Source organism: Ambystoma mexicanum, chromosome 6p (assembly GCF_040938575.1).
Source record: "Ambystoma mexicanum isolate Mex_15411 chromosome 6p, UKY_AmexF1_1, whole genome shotgun sequence".
Taxonomy (NCBI): domain Eukaryota; kingdom Metazoa; phylum Chordata; class Amphibia; order Caudata; family Ambystomatidae; genus Ambystoma; species Ambystoma mexicanum.
The window spans coordinates 874,957,801-874,972,259 of record NC_090935.1 but is presented as its reverse complement, the minus strand read 5'-3'; the positions used below and the strand labels follow the sequence as shown (position 1 = coordinate 874,972,259).

General features: G+C 45.8%; 1 protein-coding gene and 1 long non-coding RNA gene across 2 annotated transcripts in view; one reads left to right on the top strand and one right to left on the bottom strand.

Moving 5' to 3' along the window:
* TMEM232 (transmembrane protein 232) overlaps positions 1 to 14,459 on the top strand; it is a 1,143,478-nt gene that overhangs the window by 394,259 nt on the left and 734,760 nt on the right. The window lies entirely within an intron of this gene.
* LOC138510063 (uncharacterized) lies at positions 375 to 12,975 on the bottom strand. Its single transcript, XR_011280308.1, has 3 exons — positions 12,773 to 12,975; positions 546 to 644; positions 375 to 463 (listed from the first exon to the last, which is right to left on the bottom strand). It is a non-coding gene; the product is annotated as an uncharacterized lncRNA (long non-coding RNA).

Below are 14,459 nucleotides of genomic sequence, written 5' to 3'. Positions count from 1 at the left end.
GTGGCTTCTTTGCGCCAGTCCCGAAATGCATCAAAAGCAGCAGGTCTAGCCTTTTTCCGCAACAGTACTGACTCTAAGTGTTGTATCCTAGCTAGTTCAAAAGATCCAAGGCACGGCCACTGAAGTTCTGGCTCATGTCTGGTGGTGCCAAATACTATTAAAAACTATTGCTCCTAAACCTTCTGACGGGGCAGGCTGACCATATCATTGTTTTCTATTGCAACAAAGTGCTGCCCAACAGGTGCGCATCTTGCTAAAACCAGGCATTTTAATTTTAATTTGCTTCAAAAACGATGTTTACCCGGCAAAATATTTTCCAAAGTATTTTTATATACAAACAGTTTGAAACAAACTCACCTGATTCAAAAATCAGTCCCCCATCAAACGAACCCCTCTCGTGGCCTTCCAAGAAAGCGAAAACTCAGTCGCAGTTTACGGTTCGTGACTCTCGCCATGATGACCTCTGTGAGAATAGACAGATGTGGATCAGGAGTAGCAGCTGCGAGAAACACTGTCTCAGATCTGCAGGAGCCCCCGGTACTCACTGGTCCTTGCGTCCATTTACTTCCGTCCTCGAAAAGTGATGGATCATCTTCCGGACGAGCCCCACGTTCCGGGCAACAATTGTCAGTATAAAAATCTTTCTGCAAATAAAATGAAGAGCCCACAGTCACAAGTCAAAGAACAACAAAAGTTTCTTCACTTCAAGCAGACCCAGGTTCAACTATGTCTGCGGACAGTCATAGAGAAATTGAGTAATTACGGTGTGGGTTACAAATCCTTATATACAGTTTCTAGTTTGCTTAGGTTGTGCGTTGCCTAGAATGTATACATTTTTCTCCGAAATGCCTACATGTCTAATCTACATCATGTTTGTACAGATTAATTGTTCACAAAGTTCCAAGGTTCAGACCAACCCCAGCACAAGGATACACTCTTGGTACCTAATCTATGTTTGCTTTGACTTAACATCGCTGCACATCTGTGGCTCGGCAGTTTGTTTAAATTCTTCCTTCATGTAATGTACACAGCATGTCAGTTCTTCGTTAATTATTGGTACATCTATTTGTAGTTTTGTGCCATTATCTGTGGGAGATGGGAGACGGGAAGGCATGTGTTATCTCCTGTCTTGGCCAAGGCTGTTCAAAGGTTGAGCCTGCATAAAACACTGAGCTAATCATTTCTTTCTAAAAACATGTATTCAGAAGAGCTCAGTAGTTTTCAGGCTGAGAATAGTCAAGCTGGCAAATGGGAGCACTACAAAATGGGCCCTACATTACTAAAAAGGAGTCTGAGAGTGAGCAAAGAATGTTAGAGCTAGGACTTCCTGTAAAATAGAAAATGGATGCCGTTTCACATCATAAAGGATCAAATGAGAGGCAGGCTGCCTGATTAGATTCCACATAAACCTTCCACAGCTGAGCTGAGCTGAGCTGAGCTCACAGTGCTGACACCTATGATATCAAAATATGTTGTGGCTTAAATAAGTATAAGTATAAAAGTACTAACCACTGTACCTTAAACTCAGGAATGGCTTATATTTAACATTTACAACTACCACCAGAATAGTAACTCTCATGATTATGTTCTTTTGGGAACAGAAGTGCATATCTTAAATGCAGCTCCTGCATTGGAATTCTTTTCTGACAGAGGGCACCATACGCTGCAGATCAGGCTACTTCTTCAGCCAAGCACAGGGATACACTTTACTTTTGCCATGTATTTTGTGGAGAAGGGGATCTGGTCAGCAGAATGCCTCTTTTTGAGAGAGAAATACATATATTCTTTTATTTTTAAAAGAAATCCAAAAAGGTAAGGCCTCTATACCCTTGCCAGAAGGCAATCCTTAACACCAATAGGCCCTCGGCTAAGACCCTCTCCAATCTGCTTCCAAGGCATCCTGGTGAATAGTAGCAAATATGCAGTATGTAAACTTTGTCCTAGTTAATAGTAGAAATTCTGCATTCTACGCCCTGGTAAATAGTAGAGCGTCTGTATTGGTTGCCCTTCAACCGTTGACCTGGTAAATTTACAAGGAAAATGGGTAGAAGTGATTAGCTCCCCTCTAAGACTTTTGAATGGCTGATTTCATTATGTCCTGTTAAATAGTAGAGAATGTGCATGATTTACCCCTTCATCCCGGCAAATAGCAACATTTTATTTACAGGACAATGGGTCTTCCCTCTTAGACTCTATCAGCGCTGCTTCCGATGTGTCCTGGTAAATAGTGGAATGTAAACTAATTTTCTTTTGTATAGGCAAATACTATAGATTCTGCTTTATGTAGCCATCATCCTGGTAAATAGTAAATATTCTGCACCATTTAGCCTTCCTCTTGTTACATTATGTCAAAACTGCACCATTTACCAGGACAATCGGTACTGTAGTATGGCTCCTGCCTAAGACTCTCTCATAGCTGCTTCCATGCCCTCCTGGTAAATAGTAAAGAAGGTTCACTAGTTACCTTTCATCCTGGTAGGTAGAAGCAAAATGTCAATGTTTATCATGACAATTGGTGATAACTGTCTCCTTGAAAAACGATCCCAGACCTGCTTCCACTACGTCCTGGCAAATATTAGAGAGCAGCATTATTTACCCCCTGTCCTGGTAAATAGTATAAATGCTGCACTATTTTCCTTGTTATCTGGTAAATAGTAGAAAATCTGCTCTGTTTAGCATTTGTTCAGGTAAATTCTATCAAAGCTGCACTATTTACTAAGACAGTGGGTACTGCTGACATCCCCTCTCACTTCCATGGGTATTTCCATGTCGACCTGCACTATTTACCTGTGATTCTTGTGTACGCATCCGCTGACCCCTAAAGGTGTCACCTATAAGTATCTTCCCCACGGCTCAGTGGAATACTATTCCCTAAAGTCTATGAAAGCTGTGGTTTGTGTGAATGTGATATTAATTAATGGCAAGTGTTTTTCATTTCCCTTGTAAGAAGCCTTTCCACCAAGCGACCAGTTGTTGCAAGGAATCTGTTTATCACAAAGCACATAAAGGCTGCCAAAAAGGAAAATTACACCTTTTCCAACCATCTGCTTAAACTGTGCATCCTAGGCAAAGAAAGCTATAGCTATAATAACTAGCACTGTGATGAAATTGCCCAAGAAAACACAGAAGCGGATGGTGGAATTGCCAGATCCACCTTCCTCCAGGGACATCATTTCCTGAAAATGCCAGGGGTAGCGAAAGTGACATCACATGCCTCCACCCCATTGACATCACAGGAAGTGATGTTGTTTGACCCCGCCCTGAGTGACACCCTAGGGAGTGGAATCATAAAGCATTATCCCTCAGTTCACCAAGAAAAATACAGTTACGATATCACTGTAATGTGACATACATTTCATACAAGAATAGATCATCATATGTAAAAGTGTGTCAAGACCCATCACAAACAGAACAATTACAACATTAACCAAGGCAACAATACACTTCCCATGTACACACACCAGCTCAAATGTTTAGCAGTCACAGTGCAAGCATCTCTTACAGACAGAGCAGGCACAACAATTACAGGGCAATGTAGGATGTCATCACACACAGAGCATTTACAGCAAGGGCAGGGGAGTACAAGTGACGCTCACCTACATGATAAATGTGCAGCACGGGCAGACATACTCCAATCCTATGCATACCACCCTTGGGTACATTTAATGAAAAGTTACTGCACAACAAGATTCTATGTATAGCATGAGCAGGGCTGGTGAAAGCTTGTCTCACCGAGACAAAATATGTGATGCACGAGCAGGCCCAGTACAAGCTTCGCTAACATGCCGGATATAGGTTCAGTCTAGGTGGGAACTGTGCAGGCGTCCTTCACATAAAGAACATAAATAGAACATGGGCAGGGCAAGTGTTGCGCAAGCTGTGAACACATATATGTGCACAGCATGGACCAGGCCAAAGCATGTTTGCCTCATATAGATAATGTGCTAGCATCATGGGCAGGGCTAGTGGAGCCTTCCATCACATGCATAATATATGTGCAGCCAAGGCAGGGCCGGTGCAAGCTCCCCTCATATGCAAAAAATGTATACACATCAAAGATAGAGCAAGTGCAAGGTTGCCTTCCATGCAACAATAAATCTACTGCATGGGCAGCACAAGTGCAAGCTTCCTTTGCACTTTCTCAAGCAGGGGAGCCCAATCATCCATTAAGAACCTCTCTTTCTACTGCCTGCTATTTGGAGCTTAAGGCCTGGTTTTGATTCCTCCACACAGGCGCAAGACTGTGCGAATGGGGAACTTGTTTATTTTGCGGGCCCTGTGTTCATCACACGTGCTGCACTGCAGTAAATCTTACATTTAAAAATAAAATCCAAAACGTTGCCACAGAAGTTTGAAAGAGTGGCGCAACATATATGAAGGCCTGAAAGGGAAGATAATAAAAAGCGGTATGCCCATAAAAGGCAAAGAAGCTTCAAAATATTGGAACGCTACAGAAAATGAATTACCTGCTGATAAGAGACTTGTCTTTGGCTTAAAGCATTTGCCAACATCACTTTTTAGGTCCTTGATGGAAGCAATAGATAGGCTGATACTTTTGGAAGAGGAAGGTGGGCATAGGTGAGCCGGCCAAGAGGAAACGAGCAATTAAAGGGAAACGTGGCTCCTCTCCTCCTGTTAGCACCTGCCACTTTTATAGCTAGGAATGAATGAAAGGGCAAGCACAGGATTTGGATTTTTATGCAAAATGGATGCAGGCTTTTTTGACGTGTAAGGTTTGGTTAATGGTGGGGGAAATAATTGGTCTTACAATAGACGTTACGCCTTTCACTTACCAGAATATAAAACAGGCTCCCCCCTCCCCCCTCCCCCAAGCATCTCCTTGAACAGGTAGTTTGTTATACAAAGCAAACAGCATGGCTACACAAACCACAGCAAAGTGCTCAAGAGCAAAAAACATGCCAATTCTGTTTCCTTGCAGTGGATGCTGCTCGTTCATTACTCTTCATTACCATGAGACATACTGAGGACCTGGAATGTTCGCAAGGACTCTGTCACCCTGATGCTATTTTCACAGTGAATATACGGCCATTGCCATGACTGCATCTGCTTTGCAGCAAAATCTCAGCTGCTCAGCAGCTGGCAAAAACAACATTCCCCAGAGAGAAAGTGATCATCTAGCCAACATTTCATCATGGTGCAGCCGTGCAGGAGACACTCAACTACCCAGCCTTTTTTCAAAGGAAAGTGCCGTACTGATGGCTAAAAATGGGCAGTGGGCGTTGTTTGTATGGTATTATGCCCGGCCCATTGTATAAAGTGTACCTATGTGTAGAGTAAAGGACTTCTCGGAAGGTCCCCGGCGGAAATCTCACGAGTGCGAAAGCGCGAGATGTGAAGCGGGCTTTCCGGTAAATTACATTACAAGCGCAGCGAGCGGGAGCAAGGAGGACAGCCCAACTATGTCCCCCTGCAGTCTCCTTGCCAGAGACTTACTCCATAACCCTGCATACAGGTGAAGCTGGCAGTGACTCCACATATGATAAATATATGTATGCACTAAGATTGTAACTAATGAGAAGTCAGTGCTGTGTATACATTGTGATTAAATAATCTTAAATGCAATCCCTTGCCTGCGTGTGATCATTAATCGGACCATAAAATAATTGGTGACCCAATTACCCCACGATGCAAGGGGCAACGCCACCGCCGCCATTCCTGCAAGTCCCAGGAAAGCCAGCCATTCCATGGCTCCAATGGTATCCTCTGTTTCAAACGTACCTAGAAGCAATGGGGGTACGGGCTATCCAGCTGCACGTAAGAAGGCCATATTGCTGAATGTGCTGGGCCTGGAAGGACAAAGAACGTTTGCAGGCCTAAACCAGAAGCCCCGACAGGAGGAGGCGATGATGCCTATCAGGAGGCAAAGAGGAGAATAGCCAGGAGGTTCTCATGTAAAGAAAACGTTGAACTACACAGAATTAGATTCTATGGCAGGATGCAGGAACCTGCGGACGATTATGTGGTCAAGTTAAGAAAGCAGCATTGTGTGCTTTTGGAGCTACATCAGAAGAAAGAATCTGTGACATGCTCATAGTGCACACGAATAACGGAAAGGTACAAGATAAGTTTATCCTTGAGAAGGAAATATTGTTAGACAAAGCAATTCCAATTGTGAAGGAGGTGGAAGAGACGTCCAGCAGGCACAAGGAGTGGGGAATCACCTCGCAGTCACCAGAAGTACAGTGGGTACAATCTAGAGGCAGAAGAGAGAGAGGGGGCAACGAGAGGCCAGATATGACGCAGCAGGGAAACGTGAACCGTTGAAGTGCCACAGATGCGCCAGTACTAGCCACCTAGCCAACAGCAGGGAATGTCTGGCAAGGAATAAAGAATGTTTTCGAAATGCAGAAGGTATGGACATCTTGTGTCGGTGTGCACATGGAAGGGGAAGAAGACTGTGGTGGCAATCCAGAGTGAAGAGGGCAGAGATGAGGCCTACTTGGATGAAGAAGCATGTGCCACAGTTCTCATGGTGAACAGCTCCACAACCAGGAAAAGCCCCATTGTACCATTAAAGTCCGTGGTCTTGAAACAAGAGTAATGGCGGACTCAGGCTCAGACCTCACCATACTACCATTGAACTTGTACGAAAGCATGGTGGGAAAATAAAGAGTAGAGGCGTACTAGACAAACATTAGTCCCGCAGTTTATGGAGGTGCCAGTGTGAATCTCCTAGGATACATCCGGGCGCCAGTGGAATTCAAAGGAAGAGTCACCAAAACCAAAGTGCACTTTGCAGAAAATGGACCACCAGTATTAAGCTGGGATGACCAGGCCAAATTGCAAATTAGGCTCGACCCCAGCGTGGAAGGACAAGTGCTCTCCATAAAGAAAAGTGGGATTTCAATCACCAAAGAAGAATTTCCGGAATTATTTTCAGACACGCCATGCCGAATTAATAACTATGTACACAAGATAAGGTTAAAACAAGGAGCAGTACCAGTGAAGCACAGGGTGAGACCGGTGCCGGTGACCAGTCGCCCTAAAAGAAAATCTCAACAAGATGCTAGAGGAAGGAACCATAGAGACGGTGGAGTCATCAGAATGGCTCAGCCCTGTGGTACTCATAAAGAAACAGAACACCGGTGACTTACGCATCTCCATTGACTTACGAAGTTTAAACTTGGAAGTGGTGGCGAACATTTACCCATTACTGAGCATAAATGTGCTGATTTTGCTGATAAAGGGGGCAAAAGTCTTTTTGAAACTAGATATGAGGAACGCATACAACCAGATCAGTTTACATCGGGAGTCCAGACCCCTCACTGCATTTATAACCCCATTTAGAATGTATCAATTCACCAGCGTGCCTTTTGGATTGTCTTCAGCGGCCTCTGCATTCCAGCGCATGATGGACTCCCTTTTGAAAAACATTGGAAATGTCTCATACTTTACTCAGAGGACAAGGAGACAAGCGATACAGCTCTCCGCAAAGTGTTGGCAAAATTACAAGAAGCGGGAGTGCGGCTATGCTATAATAAGTGTGTACTGCAGGCGGACGAAGTAGAGTATCTGGGATACACCATATCCAAGGCAGGCATCAGCCCCAAGAAGGATTTACTGAAAGCCTTTGTGAAGACGCCTCCTCCAAACAGTAAAGAGGAATTAAGATAATTCCTGGCATTATCCGAAGATTACACAAAAGTCGTGCCACATTTTTCAGAGACCACCGCTCCCATGAGAGAATTGCTCAAGAAAGGTGCGCAGTACCAGTGGAAGGCAGAGCAAACAAAGTCGTTTGAAGAAGTTAAAGAGGGCCTCATGCATGCGTCCTGTCTAAAGCCATTCAAACCACAATGGAAAATTATTATCATTACGGATGCCAGCGTGTATGGAATTGGGGCAACCCTCCCCCAAAAGAAAGGTGATGATGAGCACATTGTTGCTTTCGTGTTCAAAGCACTCTCGCAAACAGAAAAAAATTACTCCACTATAGAAAAGGAGAGGTTGGCATGTGCGTGGGCTGTGGATTACTTTCGCACATATGTCTGGGATACGAAATTTCTTCTGGTTACTGATCACAAACCCCTACTGCACCTACTGAGCCCGGGATGGACCCAAACATCGACACGTCGCCTGGCTCGCATTGCAGCAAAGCTGCAAGAATACATGTATGAAACACAGCACTTGCGGGGTGGAAAAATGCCCAGGCGGACTGTATGTCCAGACTGCCACTGCGCAAAGACACAGAGACCAGCTTTCTACAAGATGAATGTGTGGTCGCATCACTCACTGATTTGAGGAGTCGGGAATTCCTCAAAATGGGCAAAGGGCACTGGAAAGAAGGAGCAGCCAAGGATGCCACCACAACCAAAATCACGGAATTGGTCAGGAAGGGGTGGCCCGACGAGAAGTCCATTCCAGAGGGGTTGCGTCCCTATTGGAAAGTTGCAGATTAAATCTTTGAATGTCAGGGTATGCTCATGAGAGGTGACCAAGTAATCCCACCCATAGAAATGAGAAGAACCATCATATGCAGGGCTCACGCCGGTCATCTCGGAAACAACATGACTAAAAGGAGAGTGAGAGACGCATGTTGGTGGGCAGGAATGGACTTAGAAATATGGAAAATGACAGAGAGGTGTCACAAATGCGTGAATAGTGACAAGTAGCATAAGGTAAGACAAGCACCACTACACCCCACAGAAGTGGCAGAAGGAGTGTGGCAAAAATTGGGCATGGACTTCATAGGCCCGTGAGAGCTAATGGAACAGGGCCACAAGTATGGCATAGTGTTAGTGGACTATATATCCAAATGGATAGAAGTTGACTTTGTATCCAACATAGCCACAACTACTGTGATTCAGTTCTTCAAGAACATTTTTCAGAGAGAAGGGTTGCCTAGAGAACTGGTCACTGACAACAGAGTTCAACTCGTATCTAGAGAAATGGAAAAGTTTATGAAGGAGAACAATATCCAGCAAATCAAAGCTGCCTTATATCACCCACAAACAAATGGGTAAGCGGAACTCACCAACAGGTTCATTAAGGGAGCCTTGCAGTTAGCCACCGCAGCGGGTCTCGATCCGCTCAGCACGGTCAAGGAAGCAGTAGCTGCTCATAGCCTTACCCCCAATGGGGTCACCAACATATCGCCTTTGCATCTCCTCAGAGGACTCAAGGCAGCGTCCACCCTGGTCCCGCCATGGTTGGCAAATGTAAGAGAGGATGAAAAAGTGGATATGGAACAATTGGTGTGGCGAGTGAAGAAGAGCAAAGAAAACATGAAGATATATATTGACGAAAGAAGGAAGCCACAACAAAGCACAGTCCGAGAAGGGGATTTGATGAAGATTAAAATGCTGCATAGAGATCCCGTGACTGTGTCCAAGTTCAGCTGACCATCGAGGGTAGTGCAGCATGGGACAAACCATGTACGCACCCAAGACGGTAAGCAATGGAACTTGGAGAGGGTGGCACTATACGAAAGGGAGACAGGAGAAGCACCCAGCCCCGCAACACAAGGGCAAAGAAATCAAGAGGAGAGTTCGGCCAAGGAGAAACCGACAACGAGAGAACAACCGGAACACGAAGAGGAGCAGGATGAAGGGGCAGCATCCCAAGTGGAAGCCAGTCTCAAGAGGAGTGCAGTGAGACAAGAGAGACACAGTGAAAAAAGTGCTACACCGAAAGAAGAGAATTCATAGAGCAGTCGACCACAGAGAGAAAGAAGAAGGCCAGGAAGGTACACCGACTATGTGATGGAGTAAGACAAGTTGTCCAACAAAAGGAGGCATGTAGAGTAAAGGACTTCACGGAAGTCCCGTGAGGAAATCTCACGAGAGTGAAAGCGCGAGATGTGAAGCAGGCTTCCCACTAAATTACATTAGGAGCGCGGCGAGCGGAAGTAAGGAGGGCAGCCCAACGCTCACCCCCTGCAGACTCCTTGTCAGAGACGTACTTCATAACCCTGCATACAGATGAAGCTAGCAGTGACTCCACATATGACATATATATGGTTTATGGTCTTTCCATCTAATGCGATTGCATCTAATGCCATTTCATCAAATTTATTCCATCCAAAAGCTTTGCATCTAATGAATTTTTTCCCCCCACTCCCGTTTTTTACCCTTTATAATGCAACTAAACAAAAATTAACCCTTTACCCCCCCAAAAATATGCATTAGATGCAAAGTTATTAGATGGAAAAAATTCGATGGAATCGCATTAGATGCAATGGCATTAGTTGGAAAGACCAGATACCCATATTATATACTTATGCACGGAGATTGTAGCTAAGGAGGAGAAGCAAGTGCTACGTATACGTTGTGATTAAATAAGCTTAAGTGCAATCCCCTGCCTGCGTGTGATCATTAATCAGACCACAACAATATGTTCTTGCAAATCATGCAACACATCACAGCAGGCCCTCAGGAGATGGAGCAAAAGAAAACCTGATTTAAAAAAATGTAAAGTGCATGGATGGGTTTCACTGCTTTGCAACTACTGTTGACAGTGCCAGCGCCAGGCGTGTGCAACATGTGCGGCTGCACTTGGCCCTGCCCTGATGGGGCCCCGGACAGACGTTGCTGTGTGCTCAGAGTAGCTAAACTTGCTGCAGTGCACTCTGAGCACACAGACGACCCAAGCTTCAGCATGCATGATGATGGGGAAGCTTGCATGTGTTGTGGACTATCTTTTCAAATGCAGCTGTTCTACCACGAGGCTGAGCTCGGTTTGTCCTGTGAGCCAATGTGTATATCTTAACCTCCTGCTGAGACTCTGGAGAGACAAATACCCCAAATCCCAGCGGCCGGAGCTGGCCATTTAAGCACTGCTTATCGCTTTCTTTCTTAAAGCAGAGCATTTAAAGCGGTTGCGATTTACAAGTGATGGCCTTTTTAAGAGGCCATTGTTTTGGACAACGCGTTCTTAACTCATTAAGAAGTGCAAAGGGGCATTTTTATTTTGAAAGCACAAGCAAAGCACCAGTTAGCTCCCTAAAATCTGTGCCCTCCTCCAGCACATGCTCCTTTCTGAGTTTTTTTTAAATCAGAGTGTAGACTCCCAAAAGCACAGAATGCTTTATGAACACCAAATATCTTCAAAATAGGGAATGCAATGTAATTATAATTGTTAGCCCTGCATTCATATGCATATATTTTTAGGCAATGGAAAATGTTATGTGGGGTTAGTACTTGCATGCCAGGGGAGTAATTGGAAGGGTAGGGGTGGGCAGGAAAAGGCTCCTTCTCATAGCAGTCCTTAAGTGTGTGATTTCAGATGTATTGTATTGTATTCAGTTATTTATTTAGCGCTCTTTCCCCATTTGTATGGCCTCAATGCGCTTTGTGATTGGAACGCCCTCATTGACCACAGTCAATGTGGTGGAAGGTTTTAAGAGTTTAGATTAAGAGATGCTTGTGTGCATTTTCACCGGCTTAGGACTTAGTTGGCTGGCTAGGCTCCACTAAGCAGCCCAAGAGGTCAGGCACGTGGGTGGGCGCTGTTGGTGGTTTTGGATAGAGTACTATTGCTGAAGATTCGATGTCTGCCAAGGTATACCGAATGTCTTTCGTTGGTAGTTGCTGCATGCTAGTGGCAGAGGTGTTGAGGCATGTCAGGGGTTTCAGTGTGGACGGCTGTGTGCGCTGCTAGACCAGAATGGCATAGCCATAGCTGCATTCTATGGTGCATCGATGTTTGGCCGTGCCTGCGGCCTGTGTCCACATACCTGGTCTAAGGTATACGTACTGTATGCTTTAATGTGGTTCGGCTGCAGCATTCTTTGATTTGTCTAGTGTGGACGGCATGGTCTCATTGTTCGTAGCCTCTGTGAAGTGAAAGTCTGAGCAGTGAGGGTGAGTGAGGTTTATTGCGGTGTGCCTCAGCGAATGCTGCCGGCTTCCCTGATGTATTTATCAGGTAGGAATGTTGTTGTGCATGGGGCGATAATTTGTACGGGTGAGCCGATGCGAACACTGCCGATTATCGGTTCTGTGATTGGAGGAGGAGGAGGATGGTTTAGTGCGGTTTGCCTCAGCGAATGCTGCTGTCTTCTCTGCGGTATTTATCGGGTAGGAGTGTTGTGCATGGGGGCGATAGTTTGTCGAGGTGATTCGCTGCAAACTCTGCCGGCATCTGTGCTGTAATTGGTGTATAGGAATGTTGGGTTCAGCAAGTGTAGTTTAGAGAGGGGGAGGGGTTCAAGAGGATGTTGGGAAAAGCCAGGATTTTAGGGTCTTTCTGAAGTTCAGATTATTTTCAGTATTGCGAATGTGGAGGTGTAGGGAGTTCCAGATGATCAGCGCTTGGACGGAGAACGAGGATCCGCCTGAAGAGGTTGTGAAGTGGGACTACTAGGCGATATGCTGTGCAAGATCTGAGACTCCTTGAGGGCTGGTAGTGCAGGATTCTATCTTGTAGGAATTCCAAACAGGTTTTGTGGATATCGCGGTGGGTGATGCTCATGGCTTTAAAGGTATTGCGTCGACCAATCCGGAGCAAATGGAGGACTTTTAGTATAGGGCTCATGTGTTCTCTGGGAGGTAGTTTAATGAGTAGGTGTGCGGCTGCATTTTGGATTCATTGGAGTTTCCTTAGTTGAAACGCTGGAGCGCCTAGGTAGAGGTAGTTTGCATAGTCTAGGCGGGACAAGATAATGGAGTTGATGGCAGAGAAACAGTGAAGATAGGTGAGGTAAGGGAAAATACGCCTGATAATCCGTAGATGGAAGAAACAGGTTTTAGATATGGAGGTGGTGTATTGGGAGGGATAAGTCCATGTCCAATGTGCATCCAATTTTTTTTACCACATTTGAAGTTGCCGGTGCTGGTCCTAGGGATTGAGGCCACGGAATCGGTTGGAGAAGGAGGGCTGTTTTCCCGCAAACTAGGATTTCAGTTTTCCCAGGGTTGAGGATGAGGTGGTTGGTCGTTATCCAGTGGTCAATATCCGAGAGGCATGATGACAGGTCCGGACTGCCGGAGCCTTGAGATTTTTGGATTTTTAAGGATGATCTGGATGTCACCTGCGTAGAAGAAGAGTTAAATGCTAGTTAACATTGAAGCTTCACTGGGATATAATAGAATATAAATAGACTGTGACAGCACCCCAACTAGCCCCAGCACATGTTGAGGTGATCATCGGCTCCAACCAACAGTGCAGGCCTGTCCCCCGCCCAACCCTTCAGGATAACATGCATTTGGCAATGTGGGAAACCCAGTTAGGCATTCACCCACCAATCCTGTAATCCCTGACTGGGGAAAACGAATAGCAGTTGCTAGAAGCATCATTTACATTATTGAAACTTAACATTAGGTGATATATATATATATACACACACATACACAACATTTTTCGCTGCTGCCTACATATGTAGTGGTCCTTACCATGTGACGTTATTTCCTGTGATATCACTTCCTGCACTTAATTTGCCGCACTTGGCCCCACAAATCCTAGGGCCGGCCCTGACAGTTGAACTAGCAGTGTGAAATGGATACCATTTACAACGAGTCTGTGAGCTCTTCTCACACATTAAAGTAATCCCAGCAACAACAAAAAACACATTCTCAAACAGAAATCAAATGTCAAGTCTTCAGCTAGCGCTCTGGCCACGGGTGTGCGAATAAAGCTGTTCTGTGCGTGCGGTGGGGTTTAGCGTGGATTGCCTGGTACTGGTAACTATTAACAAGTGAAGGTCACCTCGCCAGGGTGGGGGGGTGTTGGTTGGGGATGTTCTGGAAGAGGAGCCCCTGGTGCTTGGCCACTAATCATGGCTTATAAATAAAAGATCAATGTACTTGCTGGGCACACACACAATTGCACATCCTCCTTTGACAAGTGGCAGGGCCAGAGCGGTGACACAGTAGGCCGGCTGCCACATCACGGTTAGGCCCAGGCAGGGCCTGTAGGCAATACCAAGGCCAGCAATGTTGCAGCAGTGTCGGACAGACCACACCCAGACCAAATATTGCCTGCGGTGCAGGCCAGGCACAGCAGTCCCTGCTGCATGGGTCAACCCTTGGCCCTATGCCTCGGCGGCAGCCGACCGCATCATGGTTGGTTGGGCAAGGGCCACAGATCCCCAGCAAGCCTGCTGCTCAATCGGGACAGAAAATGTAGAACCATCCATCCACACCAGACACAGAGGCGTAGACCGGGTAAGTCCTGAGCGGGAAAGGCCCACCCAAAATGTGTAAAGCAGCGCTGTCTGGGCATTTACAGATGTTAATGTTACTGTGGTGCACCGAACTACGTTAGTTTTAGGCCCCACTTGTTAGCCAATCCTGGCTTCGCCTCTGACCAGACACCACCTTACCTTACTGTGGTCCTCGTTCTCATTGAAGCACAGGCCTGCGGGCTTCTAAGCTTTGAGTCTGCTCCAGACTGTAGGACACACAAGTGCAACCTGGCTTCTACGGGCCAAAACAAAATGAAGGAGCCGGAGCTCTGTGCTCGCACTTGCCACTCTTAGCCATACCCAAAGGGATTGGTAG